This window comes from Pinus tabuliformis, chromosome 3_2 (genome assembly GCF_031772625.1).
Source record: "Pinus tabuliformis cultivar Carrire ecotype Pingquan chromosome 3_2, CPIR1, whole genome shotgun sequence".
NCBI lineage: Eukaryota > Viridiplantae > Streptophyta > Pinopsida > Pinales > Pinaceae > Pinus > Pinus tabuliformis.
The window spans coordinates 993,309,778-993,326,563 of NC_142302.1; positions in this window are offsets into that span (position 1 = coordinate 993,309,778).

A 16,786-nucleotide genomic window follows, 5' to 3' on the forward strand; every position below is an offset into this window, starting at 1 on the left:
TGTTGTTGTGGAAAGAGGGCTTTGATTTGGAACTTGTGGTTGTGTATTTTGCTGTTGGTTTTGTGGGGGAGGATAGCTCTGATAAGATGGAGGATATTGATAATATTGAGTAAATATCCTATGGATTTTGTACCCCTTGTGCCCATGATTGAGATTGATACAAATTTTGAGGTTGAGACCAAGGTTGTTGCCAAGAATTCCAATTTGTTGGGGGTTGAAAATTCATTGGATTGTTAACTCCTTGATTTTGTTGCCCTTGCCAAGGTATTATTGAAACAAAACAAAGAGGTTCTACAGAATTTGGGACTACTTCCTCTTGAAAGATAGCCTTAAGACCTGGGATTGAAGGACAATCCTTGGTCTCATGACTTTCTGAACAAATCATAAATGTTTCTATAACTTTTACATCTAAGGGACATTCTCTTAGAGCACGCTTCTTTCTACATTTTGGACAAAAGATGGCTAAGGCATCAGCTTATGTTTTCTGCTTGTTTTGAATTTTGAGGGTGTCTAGCTGCTCACTAAGGCTCCCTAGAATATCAGTTTTGAACTCATCAAGCATATTGCCAATTTCTGCCCTACTTACAGTTCCAGTTGTAGATTTGTTAGCTCTAATAAGAGAAGGATCTCTAGGCCCTTTCCCAGTTTTAGATTTTCCTCTTGAGAGATGGACACATAGTTCTGCTATGTCACTCAATGGAAGTTGAGAGATGTCTCCCTCCCCCATCATGTTTAAAATATCTATCCATTCATCTCTAATGGCTTTCAACAAAAGGGCTTTCAAGGTCTCTTCATCTAAATTGTTCATTTTTTCTCTTTTCAAGTTGTATTGAAACCTCTCAAGCAAATCCTCTAAGTTTTCATCCTCCTTTTGCATCATTTTGAATACCTCATCCTTACGATTGGTAGGCATACAGTTATTCGAGTATATATCCAAAAATGCCTGCCTCATATCATTCCAAGTCCTAATGGATTGAGTGACTAATCCCATAAACCATTTCAGAGCAGCCCCTTTCAGTGTTGAAGGGAACAATTTGAGTTTTTGAGAGTCTTCTAGATAGTCATAGGTTCGGCATAAGACTTCAAACTCAAACAAAAATGTTTCAGGATCCTCACTTTGCAACCCATAAAAGTTTGGGAGGACGGATGGTGAAATGTTTTTCATTGTTGTATGGGTCTCCTCATCTACTATAGGGAATCCAAATGAGTTATCTTCTTCCCTTTTTCCTCTACCTCCTCCATTGTTACCTCTACCGCCTCCATTGTTTCCTCTACCTCTACCTCTACCCCCTCCTCCAAATAATGAAAATTCTCCATCTTGCTCTTCCTCCGCCATGATAGTTTCCTCAGAATCTTCTGGCTCTTCTATTAATGGCTGATGAGAGAGAGTTTCTACCTCTTCTTCTTCTCTAGGTATTTCTACTTCTTCAACTACAATAGGCTCCCCTATAGAGGTGAAAAAGGGTTCTTCTCCTAGATTTGATTTAGTAGATGAAGTGAGAGAATCTTATAATTTAGTTGTTTCCCCTTGAATTCCAGGAATCCTAAGGCTGGGAGTATGAGTCTGGGATGGAGGTGTATCCTGTCTAATCCTTGGTGGAGTAGTTGGAGTTGTACAAATCGAACTTATGCCCCTAGCTATAAATCTTCCCCTAGAATCTCTTTCTCTATGCATGTCATTTTTTGTTGTTTTCAATGATTTTAATTGGACTAATAATTGTATTTTAGTTTATTTTATTTTATTTTATTTTTTATTTTCTGATCCTCCAGATCACACTAAGTGCAAGAGGAGAGCATACTCGAGAAATTATTAATTCTTTTTTTTTTGAATGTAAGAGATAGGCTACCTAGTTACACTTCCCCGACAACGGCGCCAAAATGTTTAGTCAATTTAGTGTCCTAAATTGCTACATAAATTGTCAATCCGGAAGTCATAAACTGATGAAGTGTAGTGCACTATATGTGCTAGATAACCCTTTTTTTACCTCACTATTTTCAATTTTATGTTGTTTTGGGGGTTTTGTTCTGTTAGTCTCCTAAAGTGCTACAATGCAATTGAAATCCTAATCTGTTGTTAAAGTAAGAGTTTAAAAGTACTTTTTAGATTAAGTTTGGATGTGGAGTTTTCAAGAAGATGAAGACAAAGCTTATTCTCTTGCTTATTGTGATGTTTTCCAAACTATGAGCTTAAGAGACTTTTAAATATGCTATCTACAAAATCAAAACTTGAATGAGAGAGTGAATGTGTAGCTATATAAACCAAACTAAGAATGAAGTACTAAAAATGAAACTACTACCTCTGTTGTCCATCCTATTTGCAGAATTAAAATCTAATGAACTACTGCAACTTAAACCAAAAGTAAAAACTTGAAACTGCTTTTAAACTAATGGTTAGCCAATAATCTCATCCATAATCATAACATTTCTCCAATTAACTTCTAAATCAGTGTTAAGCTACAGGCTCCAGAAATATCATCATATGGCATGAAAGAAATGACATCTAAATTATCTAATTTCATACTAATGAAAAGCAAAGCCAATAATCTCACCTATAATCATAATATTTCACCAATTAACTTCTAAAACAGTGTTAAGCTAAAGGCTCCGGAAACATCATCATATAACATGAAATAAATGACACTAAACTATCTAACTTTACACTACTGAAAAGAAAAGCCAATTATCTCACCTATAATCATAATATTTTGCCAATTAGCTTCTAAAAACAATGTTAAGCTAAAGGCTCCGGAAATATCATCATATAGCATGAAAGAAATGACACTAAACTATCTAACTTTACACTAATGAAAAGCAAAGCCAATTATCTCACCTATAATCATAATATTTCGCCAATTAACTTCTAAAATAGTGTTAAGCTAAAGGCTCCGGAAATATCATCATATAGCATGAAAGAAATGACACTAAACTATCTAACTTTACACTAATGAAAAGCAAAGCCAATTATCTCACCTATAATCATAATATTTTGCCAATTAACTTCTAAAATAGTGTTAAGCTAAAGGCTCCGGAAATATCATCATATAGCATGAAAGAAATGACACTAAACTATATTAAACAAGAAAAGGTACTGAACAACAAACAGATCTCATTAAGAAAAAGCATAAACAACTTTGAATTTGAAAACTAAAGTACAACAAAAGGAGTGAGTCCCAATAATGCTACTTGATGCAAGAATTACAACTAAGAAGCTCGAGCATAAGCAAATTTAAAGACCTACTGCTACTCTGAAATGCATCTATGAGTGTTAGTAAAAATAAGTGACAAGCTGCAAAACATGTACAAGGTTAAAATGATTATGAACATAAACAAAACACAAGCAATATATAGTTTGAACGAAAGGAAATACCCATGGAACTATACAGAAACGAAAAGAAGAACCTCAGCCACGCAGGGGCCCTCTGCATAGCTTTGGATTAACAACGCACTGCTACTTTAAACACGCTTAGACAACCATATAAAAACAGACATTTATATTATGAAAACAGAGCAGTATGTCTCTTGTCCACAGAACATAAATTACACTATATCATTAACATAAAAATGTTAACTAATCTGCGTTACAAATGCTTGAATTTATAGAAGAAATTGCTAGCTGTTGCTAAGAGGAAATTCTTCAGTGATGGACATGTGAACAGGTCATGTATCTGAGGATCCAACCTTCCAGTTGCCATAAGCAGTAAATCTATGCATAGTGGATGTTGGATTTAGTTATGCAGATGGAAAAAATGAATCCACGAGTTCAGGAATAGCTTCAGACTCCTCTTGCATGCAGAAACAGAGTTCTAACCGGCATAGAACTTCTTCGTTGACTCCCCTTTGACCAGGGTCTTTCCTTCCGAATCTGACCAAGTGAATAGGACCCTATCCATGTGTTGACATTTCCTGAGCTGCCCATGTGTCTCATTCCTCTTCTCGACACCTGTAACCTGCAAAAGGATGAAGATGGTTGCGGAAATGCCAGTTAGATGTGGAAAGTGGCTACATTCCGTAGCTGAGAAACAAAACCTAATCCAAATAACACACATAATGATATAATTTAAAAATCACTAAAATACACTCCTGGGATCAACATGCAATAACTTTTGATAGCTTAGGATGCACTGGCACGGGAAAATAAAGGAAAACGGGTTTAACAAAATTCTTGAAAAAGAGGTAGTTTTGGGGCTCAACAGGGTGCTTCTATGTCTAAGAATCAAATGTTGCTAGTTCCACAAAATGAGAAACGTAAAGAAGTTACTGCGACGCAGGATTCAGATCACACGGTGTTAAAATCGTTTTTGCAAGCGTGCATGAAGTTATTACAAGATCAGAAGGTAGTTGAAGGACTGCAAGAACTAATAGATAATTATGCCAGCAAGGATAAGCCGTTACCAAAATAACGGACAGCCAATAAGGTGAACCGAAGCAAGAAGATAATTGGTAGGGGGATGCGGTTGAATGCGGAGATTGGTGATTTCTAAATGGACCAAGCAATCTTAGACTTTCGCTCTGATGCTAACTTACTGCCGAAGAAAACTTGGGAACGTATGGGAAAGCCTAAGTTACAGTGGTCGCCAATTTTGCCATGCATGGAAAATCAACAATAGATAATTCCAATGGGCCACCTACATATAACTATGCTTTGGAATTTTAAATTGTTATGCATTGGTGTATGATAGATGTGATTTTATCATTGTAAAATCACATCACACACAATGCAGTACTCCTAACTTTGTAATTGAATGACTATTATCTGAGATTGTATTGCTTTACACAAGCATATCTTCAAACTATCACAAAAATGGTGGTGATTCCTCCTTCTTAGCATTATAGTATGTTTTTCCTTCTGTTAATTCCATTATGTTCATATTCTTCTTTGTATGTGTGCTACAATAGCTGCTAGAAATTATTTCATGCTTCCTTACAGATCCATGTGTGTTGATTTATTAATGCATAATGCATGTATGAAGGGCTGAAGTATATCTTTAAACTTCTCTATAAGAATCATAGCACCCATCCTCTCTTCAGTCCATTATTTCTGCTTGTAACTCAAACAAGTGTAGAATTTCCCATTGCTTGTGGCTCTATGTTTTCAACATAGAATTCTGGATGTTTTGGGCTCTATATGATGAGTTATGCTCTCTCCTAATCCTCTCTCATTTACTCAATAAAGCCTATTAAGATGTAATCCCCTTTGAAGTAATCGACCTCCGCTATTCTATGTGATACTACTAGGAACTGTGTGTGTGAGGGAGTACCTGAAATACATAACTCATACCTTTGGAGGAATGAACCAAGCCCCCTCATTATATTTTATTACATAACAATTGGAGTGCTAAAAAACCTTAACATATAAGCTTACAAGCACTCATTTATTTAAGATTTCCTAGGAAATGGTCTACAATCAACCCAGAGGTTGTATCTAGGGAGCTTTCCTTGCCTCCTGTTGCACTTGTGCTGCAAGTGCAAGATTTAGTGAAAACATCTTTCTGGTGCCGTTTTCAGGGAACGGATTAGAATATTTTTCCCTAGGTACAACAATGTTTTACATTTCCCCTGTTAAGTGAGCTAGGGAAGTGTCGTTTGAAGATCTCTCACCTTGGCGACTCCACTATCAATTCTATGGTAAACATCCTGGCGAATCCACTGCCCATATCTCTATTTGATCATCCTGGCTTTCAAGCATCCCCATACTGACTCAGATGTTACAACAGCCCAAAACTCTCCCTTCTTTTGAAGCTGAAATCACTCATATAGGGAGGTTTTCAAGATGGCCCTTCCTGCATTCCTAGTCAACAAATTCGCCCCACTGGATCTTTCTTCTATTGTTGGTTCTCCCAATCATGTCCCTTCATTTCATGAGTGGGATAGCTATTTGCCTAGATTCAGTGGGAGCACAAAGAGAAGGCCTGACCAGCACCTCGAAGAGTTTCATGAATGCATGAAACAACAAGGTATCTTCCTTGAAGATGTACAAATGAAGTTGTTCATGTATTATTTAGAGGGGGATGCTAGAGTCTGGTACGGAACAATACCTTGTGGCAGCATATCTTCCCTAAAACGTTTTCATATAACATTAAACCACTACTACAGAAGATCATATCCACCGAATGCTCTATTTGAAGATTGTTGCGCACATTTTAAGGATGAAGACTTTCCCAAGGTCAAACACCCTATTGACGATGTTTGTGGAACTCCTCTCCAAGAAGTCATCTACTCGCATCAAGAAGTATCACAAAATGAGTGAGAAAGTGAAGAGGGAGATATCCTTGAGCTACCAATAGACCCTCAGGGGTCTGACTCGACCGAACTAGATGTTTCTCCTTCCTCTGATGAATACGACTCGGCTGGAGAGTCGAGTGATGCAGAGCCATAATGCTTCCAGTCATGGGAAGATGCGCAAGAAGAGGAGGATGATCAGAAGGTTAGCAAAGAGGCTCTAGTTCATAATGCACACCCTTCACACGAAGAACGAGATCAAGACCCTCTTCTAATTTGTGATTCAAATTATTCAGAGGAGGAAGAGATGGTCGTGGAAGTTCAGAAGGAGTTGTTTACCAGCAAGTGGGGAGAAATCTCTCAGTAGAAAGTTTTTCAAGAAGAGCCCAAAGTTGAATTGCTGCAGAAAGATTTCCAAGACAGTTGTCCCATTGAAAAATGGGTAGTAAAAGTGAAGCAACCAATATTCCTTGAAAATATTGAATTTGAGGAGCTGGAGGGTGTTTGTAGCTGCCATAACCAAAAAGACATTAGCCAAAAGTATGCATGTGAAGAAGAGGCTACTGTAAATGTTCCTTTTCTATTTCATAACCCTGTGGCTGAATACATGAACCTATTCATAAGCCAACAACAAAGGTCATTTCAAGAGCATGTATCAGGTTCCATATTTCCAGATTTTTCATGTTGCATGCCTATTTTAGTTTTTCTTTTTCAACAGTATGAAGGCATGTGGTCCAGTACTCTTATGCTAGCTTATTTCTATTGGAAAATTAAACATACTTAGCAGAATTAAGTACTGTCCATAAGTAGGATTGTACATAAATAAGCTCACCAGTTGAGTATTTACTTTTCAGTCGTTAGAAGTTTTATTTCTACATTCTAGATTGAGGAGGAAAGTCCCATGGAGATTTTGTTGATTACAAGTATGCATTTATTACTGACTCCATGCCCAATGGTGAAGGATACTGGTCTGCAGGTTTCTCATCCCCTTGCCAGCAAGGCACTGTCCCCAATAGGATCCAATGTTGTCACCCACTTCTTTTTCAATCACTAGATGCTTCAAAAGCCAAAAAACAGTGATGTTTGATGCCAATGTTGTCACCCTCTCCATTGCGTAGTGCTTAGAATAAGCTTTCTAGTGTTATATACAAGTCCAGAAAAGGGTTCCTGGATCAAAAGTTAGACCCTATTGAATAATTCCTTTGAAAAACTAAGAAAACAAGGAAAATGGCTAAGTATGGATGAAAATCGTAGTCGAGACCTGGGAGGCTCATCGCATATCGCATATTGGCGTTCAGATGAGTATGGAACACTGACGGAGCATGAAACAATGATCTTTCGATTGTCGATATCGCATATCAGTGATCGGTGGGACAGGGCCCAACATTTATTGGCTATCGGCAGGGTCCTAGGGCACACAACTAAGGTTATCAACATATTACAGTCCCGAACGGCAATATCGCATCTCGTAGATCTAGCGGTCCCTCAGTTACAGCATACTCCAAACCATGTGGGAGACGATTTGCGATATTTTGTTGCGCCGCCGGGGAAGGGCCGGAAAGTGTTAATAAAGAAAATCATGGAAAAACAGGGGTTGGGCCTCCCCTTTTCTCTCTCCTCGACATGGAGAAATCCTACATCTCAGTGACCCCGCATCACTGTAGTCCCACAGTTAGGCATATCGGTGGGTTCTAAAACATTAAAGACCTGCAAACCGCCGATTTGTGATTTTTGTGTAACATCATTGAGGGGCTGAGAAAATAATTTACAAAGGAAAAGGCCGACAAAACTAGGGTGACACATGGAAGTAATGATGTCACCCCACAGATCAGTGATCACAACAGTTAAGGGGTAAAGGCTTAAGAATGCGATTACGATATGCGGTACTCCTCCCCGGGATGCAATAAATGACTAGGGCAGGGTCTATAAGGACCTCGCGTCTAGACTATCGGCCCATGCCAAGGAAAAATCATAGAATAGGGAAAAACAAAGTTGAAGTGTCGATATGAGGGAGAAATCGATAACAATGGAAAAAGGGCCCAGATGCAATATTTCATAACACATTTCATAAAGTTGTCGCATTTAGGAAATCGGCCAATGAGGGACTTATGTGTTATAAAGAAAAAGGCCCCCGCACAGCAAGTCAAGGGCTTAATTGCTTAGTTCAGGCCCTCGATCACGTGAATGAATAAACTGAAAGCATAGGGGCCAAAGGGGAAATTAAAAATGCTTGCCTGTTCGTCTTTTTTTAATGATAAAGGTCTACAACACATATTTCATTAAAATTGGAAATTTTTTATTACAATGACATTACTAGTAATGGATTTTTGGTTATTTTGAAATTCTATATCCACTATTTAATTCCAAATTTAATGAAATATGTGTTCTACGACCGTGTTTCACAGAGAGCATTGTCACGGAGATTTAAATGGGTAGATGGGATGACAGCTAAGGACTTTAATGGAGCATGGCGCTATTGCAGATCAGTATGGGGGAACTCAGGAAGTCTTAATGGCACGACATGGTGCTCCAATCCATTACACAAAAAATGATCGCTCGGGCACACGACTCTCCCACTCCACTTCCTACCCCACCAAGCAGGTCACTCAATTAGTTAAGGCAGAATTGATAGAAACCGACCAAGCAGCAGTGAACCGTCTCATCAACAATGAGAAGCATGATGATAGTAGGTACGTGGATTGATAGGGCCTCCACTAGAACAACAAGGTGACACCTCCTCCTTCATCTCTCCATATTGTTTATCTGTGCTTTTATTTCTGTTTATTTCAAAGAAAGGGATTGGATCCCGATTTTAATCTTTTTGGGGCAACAGAGCCTAACACTGGCCGAGACAACTAATCTAGCATGACAGCTGGGGCTTAGGCTCAGATATTTTGTAGGCTGTAATTCGAGCTCCCCCTCCTCTTATAAATACGGGGAAGCAATATTATACATTGGTTCCAGAATTTCTCACTCGAGAGGGTTGAACTCTATGATACCATTTTGGCTCATAACTCTATAAGTGAATGACTATTATCCAAGATTGTATTAATTTACACAGACAGATCTTCAGACTATCACAAAACTGGTGGTGATTCCTCCTTCTTAGCATTACAATATGTTTTTCCCTCTGTTAATTCCATTATGTTCATATTGTTCTCTGTATGTGTGCTACAATACCTGCTAGAAATTATTTCATGCTTCCTTAAAAATCCATGTGTGTTTATTTATTAATGCATAATGCATCTATGAAGGGCTTAAGTATATCTTTGAACTTCTCTATAAGAATCATTTCACCCATCCTCTCTTCAGTCCATTATTTCTGCTTGTAACTCAAACAAGTGTAGAATTTCCCATTTCTTGTGGCTCTATGTTTTGAACATAGAATTTTGGATTTTTTGGGCTTTATATGATGAGTTATTCTCTCTCCTAATATTCTCTCATTTACTCAACAAAGCCTATTAAGTTGTAACCCCCTTTGAAGTAATTAGCCTCCACTGTTCTATGTGATTGTTGGGCCGCCAAATTAACATACACTTTCACTCCATTTTCACCTTTATCCTCATTTTGTCACCTCATTTCCTCACATTATCATTATATTTCCATTACCATATGGGTTCATATTTTCTTTTTCCAAAGTTATTTATTTTATGTATTTAAAGTGAATTTATGATTAAAAGTTAGAAAAATAACCTGTATTTTCTTATACCTAAAGGTGGAATGAGTTTGGTGACATGTGTAGGTGATTTGGAAGGTTCCAAGACACTCTTATGTGGCCTCCAAGACTCAAATTCGAATTCTCTTGAAGATTTGAAGGAGATTTGGGATAGGGGTCAAGCATATCTCATGGAGAAAAATCATGGATAAAGGAATATGTGTCTCATATTGGTTGTAACCATATGAAGGATTTGTGGAACTAGGAGGGATTAGTGGATCTCCATTAATGAGTTAGTTGCTTATGTTTTTGTATAAATAGGAGTACCTCCTCCATTCCAAAGAGAGGAATCTTGAAGCATGTATCCTAACTTATGATGGAATAGAATAAAGTTTTCTTTCTATAGTTTTAGATATAAATTGTCTTAATATAGTATATGAGTTTATGGAATAGTTTGTCACTTTGTTCTTAAGAGAATTGAGCTCACTCTAAAAGGATCAAAGAAACATTTTATTTCATTATAGATTATATTTTCATGTATTTACTTAGATGTTTGAATATTTTTCATTATTAATGAATGAATTTTAGTTTAAATCTTATCAGTGTATGAAAGGACAAACAAGGGTCTAAGTTATCCTTTCTTCCATTTGATATGAGTAATAATTGAAATTCATTCTCTTTTTCTAGTTTCAAGTGATTTTCTGAATTTCCAGTTTTACAACAATGGCATTAATGATGAATGCATTTGTAATGAAGAACAACAAGGGCCTCCTTAATTAGGAGCCTCTTCTATTATTTGTTTATTCATCTTAAGCTATTGTCCATTAGTGGTTTTTGATTTCTGTTCATGAAGTAGTATTCTAGAAGAAGGACAAATCTAGTTCTCCTAAGTTAGGAGCCACTTCTCATGCTTATTACATAATGAATTAGAAATTACTTAGTTAAATTTTATATTTGTAATATGCACTTCTAAGTTTTACGAAACCCCTAGGTTGACAATTAAATAATAGGGATTTAACAGACAATTTCACCCAACATTTTGGCGTCGTTTCCGGCAGAAGAAAACTTAGATGTAATTAAGTTAGGAGGATTGTTTAGGAAAAATTTTCTTTTAAGGTCATTTTCATTTGGGGTTAGATGCATTTATGCATTTTTCATTTAAGTTTATTTGCATTTGCATATAGAAAACATAGAACATTAAAATCAAGAACCCCCATTCATTAAAAAACAAAAAATAAAAAATAAAAACAAAATAAAAATCCAATTGCAAAAACAAGATCTGAAGAGCTTCATGCTATGACAGTTGAAGAAAATAAAAAACCTAAAGATCACATTCAAATTTGGTTTCAACTAGTCAGTCTTCATGATCATGTCCAAGAACTCAATAGGGTTTATTTTTCAAACTTGGATATGAGTTTACTCATGATCTTGTTGCGCAAATGGATGCATTGGAAATTCTGTTATACTTAAGAGAAATTTTTATTTATTTTTCAATAAAATAGGACTAACAAATAAAAAACAAGTTTTTGTGATTTTTAGGATAAATTTGCGATTTTGTGGTGGAGTAAAAATTTTCAATAAACAAACGATTGTGAACAAAGAGCACAAGCGAAGGTGGAAGAATGATAGTTTCAAGTAAGAGATCGATTCTTTTCATTTCTTTTTTACATCCAAATTTTTAAGAGAGGAATCAACTAATAAAAACTTGAGTATGCTTTCCTCCCGTGCTTTGTGTGACCTAGAGGATAAGAGAAAGAATTTTCATATTAGTATATCTTTTGTTAAAAAAAAATCTCTTTCATTATTTGTTTTCTTTTAATATATATATATATATATATATATATATATGAAAAGTGAATGGAACACATGTAAATTGAAAAACAAAAAGAGATTTGCTTATCTAAACAAATTTGAAATAAAAAATTAATTTAAACACAATCAAAACAACATTAAAAAACAATGAAATAATAAAAATAAATAAAAGCACAAAAATGAAAATGAGAATAAAGAAAATTTAAACAAATTAAAAAAAAACATGGAAGCTAAAGAAACGAATTGTTTCAAATGTTGTGTGATTTTGAAAAAATTAAAGGTCACTGTGCATTCTCCCGATTAAAAAAAAAAAAAATCGTGTGAGCAGAGGCCAAATTAGCAGAGGTTAAAAACGTCATTTTTAAAATGCATTTTGTGACCAAATGAAAATGAATCTAAAAAATATAAAACATGGGTTTTTCTCGGGTGAATTATGTTTTATATGTGAAATTTCCTCAAAATTCATAAGGGTTTGATAGATTTTTGGGGTTCTATGGAGCCTTATTTGCGAGGTTGCGTGAAAAAAAGGGTTTTCAATTAAATGTAGCTAGCAGCCAAGGCCAAGGCCACGGCCATCCAATGGCCCAACCATAGAGCCATTGCCAGCAACCCAGCAACGTTGCCAAGCTGCAGAGAAAAAATCAATCAAAAAAATAAAATAAAATAAAATTCTTACCGCAGATTTTTTCAGAAATGAGATTTTCTACATGTTTACAACCTGCAACAATATATATATATATATATATATATATATATATATATATATATATATATATATATATTTCCCAAATTTTTATAGAATATATATATATATATATATTTCCCAAATTTTTATAGAATAAAAATTGGTTAAAAAATCCACTTTCTAGGCAAAAAGGATGAGTTCAAAAAATATGAAAAATGATTTGGAAAATATTTTGGAATCATATTTTCCGAAAAATCTTGGATTTAGATTGGCCACTTGTCAAGTTGTTGTTTCAATTTTCAGTTTTAGAATAATTAAAATTTCCAAAATTCCATTGAATTTATAAATGTGACTTGTGATCTGTTGGTAAGTCATTTAATTTTCATAATGGAGGTCATGAGTTCAAATCTTGTGGGGATTGGAGTTTGTTATTTATTCTACAATATTGATACAACATTAATTAAACAACAATTTTTCCACCACATGGCAGCACAACATTGGCCAATATTGCACATTCATCGCCAGATCATCAATACACACACACACACACACACACACATATATATATATATTTCCCAAATTTTTATAGAATAAAAATTGGTTAAAAAATTCACTTTCTAGGCAAAAAGGATGAGTTCAAAAAATATGAAAAATGATTTGGAAAATATTTTGGAATCATATTTTCCGAAAAATCTTGGATTTAGATTGGCCACTTGTCAAGTTGTTGTTTCAATTTTCAGTTTTAGAATAATTAAAATTTCCAAAATTCCATTGAATTTATAAATGTGACTTGTGATTTGTTGGTAAGTCATTTAATTTTCATAATGGAGGTCATGAGTTCAAATCTTGTGGGGATTGGAGTTTGTTATTTATTCTACAATTTTGATACAACATTAATTAAACAACAATTTTTCCACCACATGGCAGCACAACATTGGCCAATATTGCACATTCATCGCCAGATCATCAATCAAACTGTCAACATGTCACATCATCCATTTTCCATCTCACCCACTGCCACATCACTATTATACAGTCACCCTCCATCTGCCAGCTCATTTTTCAACACTGAAAATGGATCAAGAAGAATAAAGATAAGGGTGCTTCATCTAAAGGATTACTATTTTGCAAAATGCAGATAATCCTGTAGATGGAAGATTGATTAATCCTGTACACATGCGTTTTCATTTCATAAAGTATTTTTATATGATATTGTTTCTTTGAGTCTTGCAGGTACAGAAGCCAACGACATCGCAAATTGGAAAATTTTATGTCATGATTTAACCGAAGAAGATTGATAGGATTTTTAGATGCGGGAAGGGCGCAATCCTGCAACTGAGAAACCTCATGACAATCTTCATTGTTTCACCCAAATTTCAAATAAGCACAACTTTCTCATACAACATCAAATTTCAACGATTCAAGCATTGTTGGAAAGATACCGACGAGATCTACACGATGAGAAAGATATCATTAGAATTTGAAATAGTTAAAGAATGAAGAAATTGCTGACAAGATATAACAGGTAAAATGAGGCACTAGTTACAGCACATGTATAAATTCTTTCAGTTTTTCTTTCATGAATTTGTTTTATTAGTACCAATTATCAATTTTTTTGTAAATGTCATAAATAGAGAGATTGATCACCTCTTTCATGATAAACTTACATTTCATTGCAAGAAAAGTACTAAGTTTTTGCAGGTTCCAAGAAGATAAATAGATGACCACAAGCAAACAGTGTCTGTCAAAGACCACATTTCATAAATACATCATCAGAGAAACATAAAAGGTTAGACTTCAAGCATGAGGACATGCTTTTGGGTAAGCCAAGGGGAATAATATCATCATGTCCATCACATCATTGAAAATCCTCTCAAAGACCACATTTCTTTCATATGAAAATGATCAAAGTAGCAACAAAGATGAAACATCAATGCATGAGCACATGATGTCAGATCAGAACCATCACTTGCAAGCCTTTTAGATGCCAGTGTCTTCATTGCATTCTCAATTTTTCATTTCATTTTCCTTTTCATGTTTTCAGATAAAACATTGATCCATTGTTCATTTTCCTTCACAGTCATTTTCCTGCCTCACTTTCACTAACTTGTAACCCATCAATGAAAACATTAAGCTCCTCTACAAAGTTGATTCATTCCATTTCCTTTTCATTTTTCCAAATAAACCTTGATCCACTACAAAATTTCTCATCCATAATCCTTCAAAATTATTGTTTCATGCTCGAGTTAGATGATGGAGGATTCCTTAAGGCCTCCCTTCTAACAAGTCTTGGCCTATCAACATCAGCACATTATCTAGGTTCAAGGTTAGAGTCCTTAGTAGTACCTTGAGACTTGTATCCCTTAATGACAGGCTCTCTCACGAGCAATCATGGGAATACACCAATTTCCCTTGATCGTTGTATCTTGCAAGTGGCTCGACATCAGCTCATCTATTCACCCTTCGCAAGATGTACTTAGGTACCTTGTCACTCATTGACATTAACAGTGAGTTTCCTCGCATTGGTTAACGACATATATCAATGGTTGGTAATCCAATGACTTCTCTTCATTCTCGACATCGACACATTTATTCGCATGATTAGAATTGTACCATCGGGTGTTGTAATGATTGAATACTATAGCATTTTAATAGTTTACAATAGATCAATTTCTTATAAGAACAATAAAGATTCAAATCTTGTCATCAGAAAAGAGAACACAGAAGAAGATCCAAATTCTTTTGTTTACATACTCCATGATCCAACAGCATCAACATCCACACTCTTCAACATCCACAACTCATGTACATTGAGGGTAAGTGAAGGTATGTGGTTTTCTAATTTTTAGTCATGCAATTCCTTAAAATTCTTAAAATTGTAACTTTGGAAAGTTCCTCACTTCCTTTTTCACATTGTCATATCTCTAGTTGGAGGGGGAATTCATGTTCATACCTCATATTCACATTTCGCGATATATATCACATTCATATTCCATTATCACCTTTCATATGTCATATATGTCCTTTATACACATGCCATCCTAACCAACATACTTTTCCAAACAACTACTATTGCATTATGATTCAAAACGTTACATGTTTTGCAAATGATGATCATAGAATGAATGGTTGATTAAATGTTTTCAAAGTCTTTTGATGCAACACAAAAATAACAAAAGTATTGTTACACAAGAACCAATACTAATAAAAGTTGGTTTCCACACAAGAACCAACCAAAGTAATATGTTGCAATCAAATATTTTTCAAAATGACACTTTGCAAAAGGAACAAAGTTATCAAATGATTATGCGAAGATGAAAGAAGAATTAACATCAGCCAAAGTTCATATAAAAGGAAGACAATTCAAAATATCAAATCATGATTAAAGTAAATCAATGCAATAGATTGCATAAGGACATGAAATAACTTAAGTTGTGGGGTATGTTGGGTCGCCAAATTAACATACACTTTCACTCCATTTTCACCTTTACCCTCATTTTGTCACCTCATTTCATCACATTATCATTATATTTCCATTACCATATGGGTTCATATTTTCATTTTCCAAAGTTATTTATTTTATGTATTTAAAGTGAATTTATGATTAAAATTTAGAAAAATAACATGTATTTGCTTATACCTAAAGGTGGAATGAGTTTAGTGACATGTGTAGGTGATTTGGAAGGTTCCAAGACACTCTTATGTGGCCTCCAAGACTCAAATTCGAATTCTCTTGAAGATTTGAAGGAGATTTGGGATAGGGGTCAAGCATATCTCATGGAGAAAAATCATGGATAAAGGAATATGTGTCTCATATTGGTTGTAACCATATGAAGGATTTGTGGATCTAGGAGGGATTAATGGATCTCCATTAATCAGTGAGTTGCTTATGTTTTTGTATAAATAGGAGTACCTCCTCCATTCCAAAGAGAGAACTCTTGGAGCATGTATCCTAACTTATGATGGAATAGAATAAAATTTTCTTTCTATAGTTTTAGATATAAATTGTCTTAATGTATTATATGAATTTATGGAATAGTTTGTCACTTTGTTCTTAAGAGAATTGAGCTCACTCTAAAAGGATCAAAGAAACATTTTATTTCATTATAGATTTTATTTTCATTTAATTACTTAGATGTTTGAAGATTTTTCATTATTAATGAATGAATTTTAGTTTAAATCTTATCAGCATATGAAAGGACAAACAAGGGTCTAAGTTAGGCTCTCTTCCATTTGATATGAGTAATAATTGAAATTCATTCTTTTTTTCTAGTTTCAAGTGATTTTTTGAATTTCCAGTTTTCCAACAATGGCATTAATGATGAATGAATTTGTAATGAAGAACAACAAGGACCTCCTTAGTTAGGAGCCTCTTCTATTATTTGTTTATGCATCTTAAGCTATTGTCCATTAGT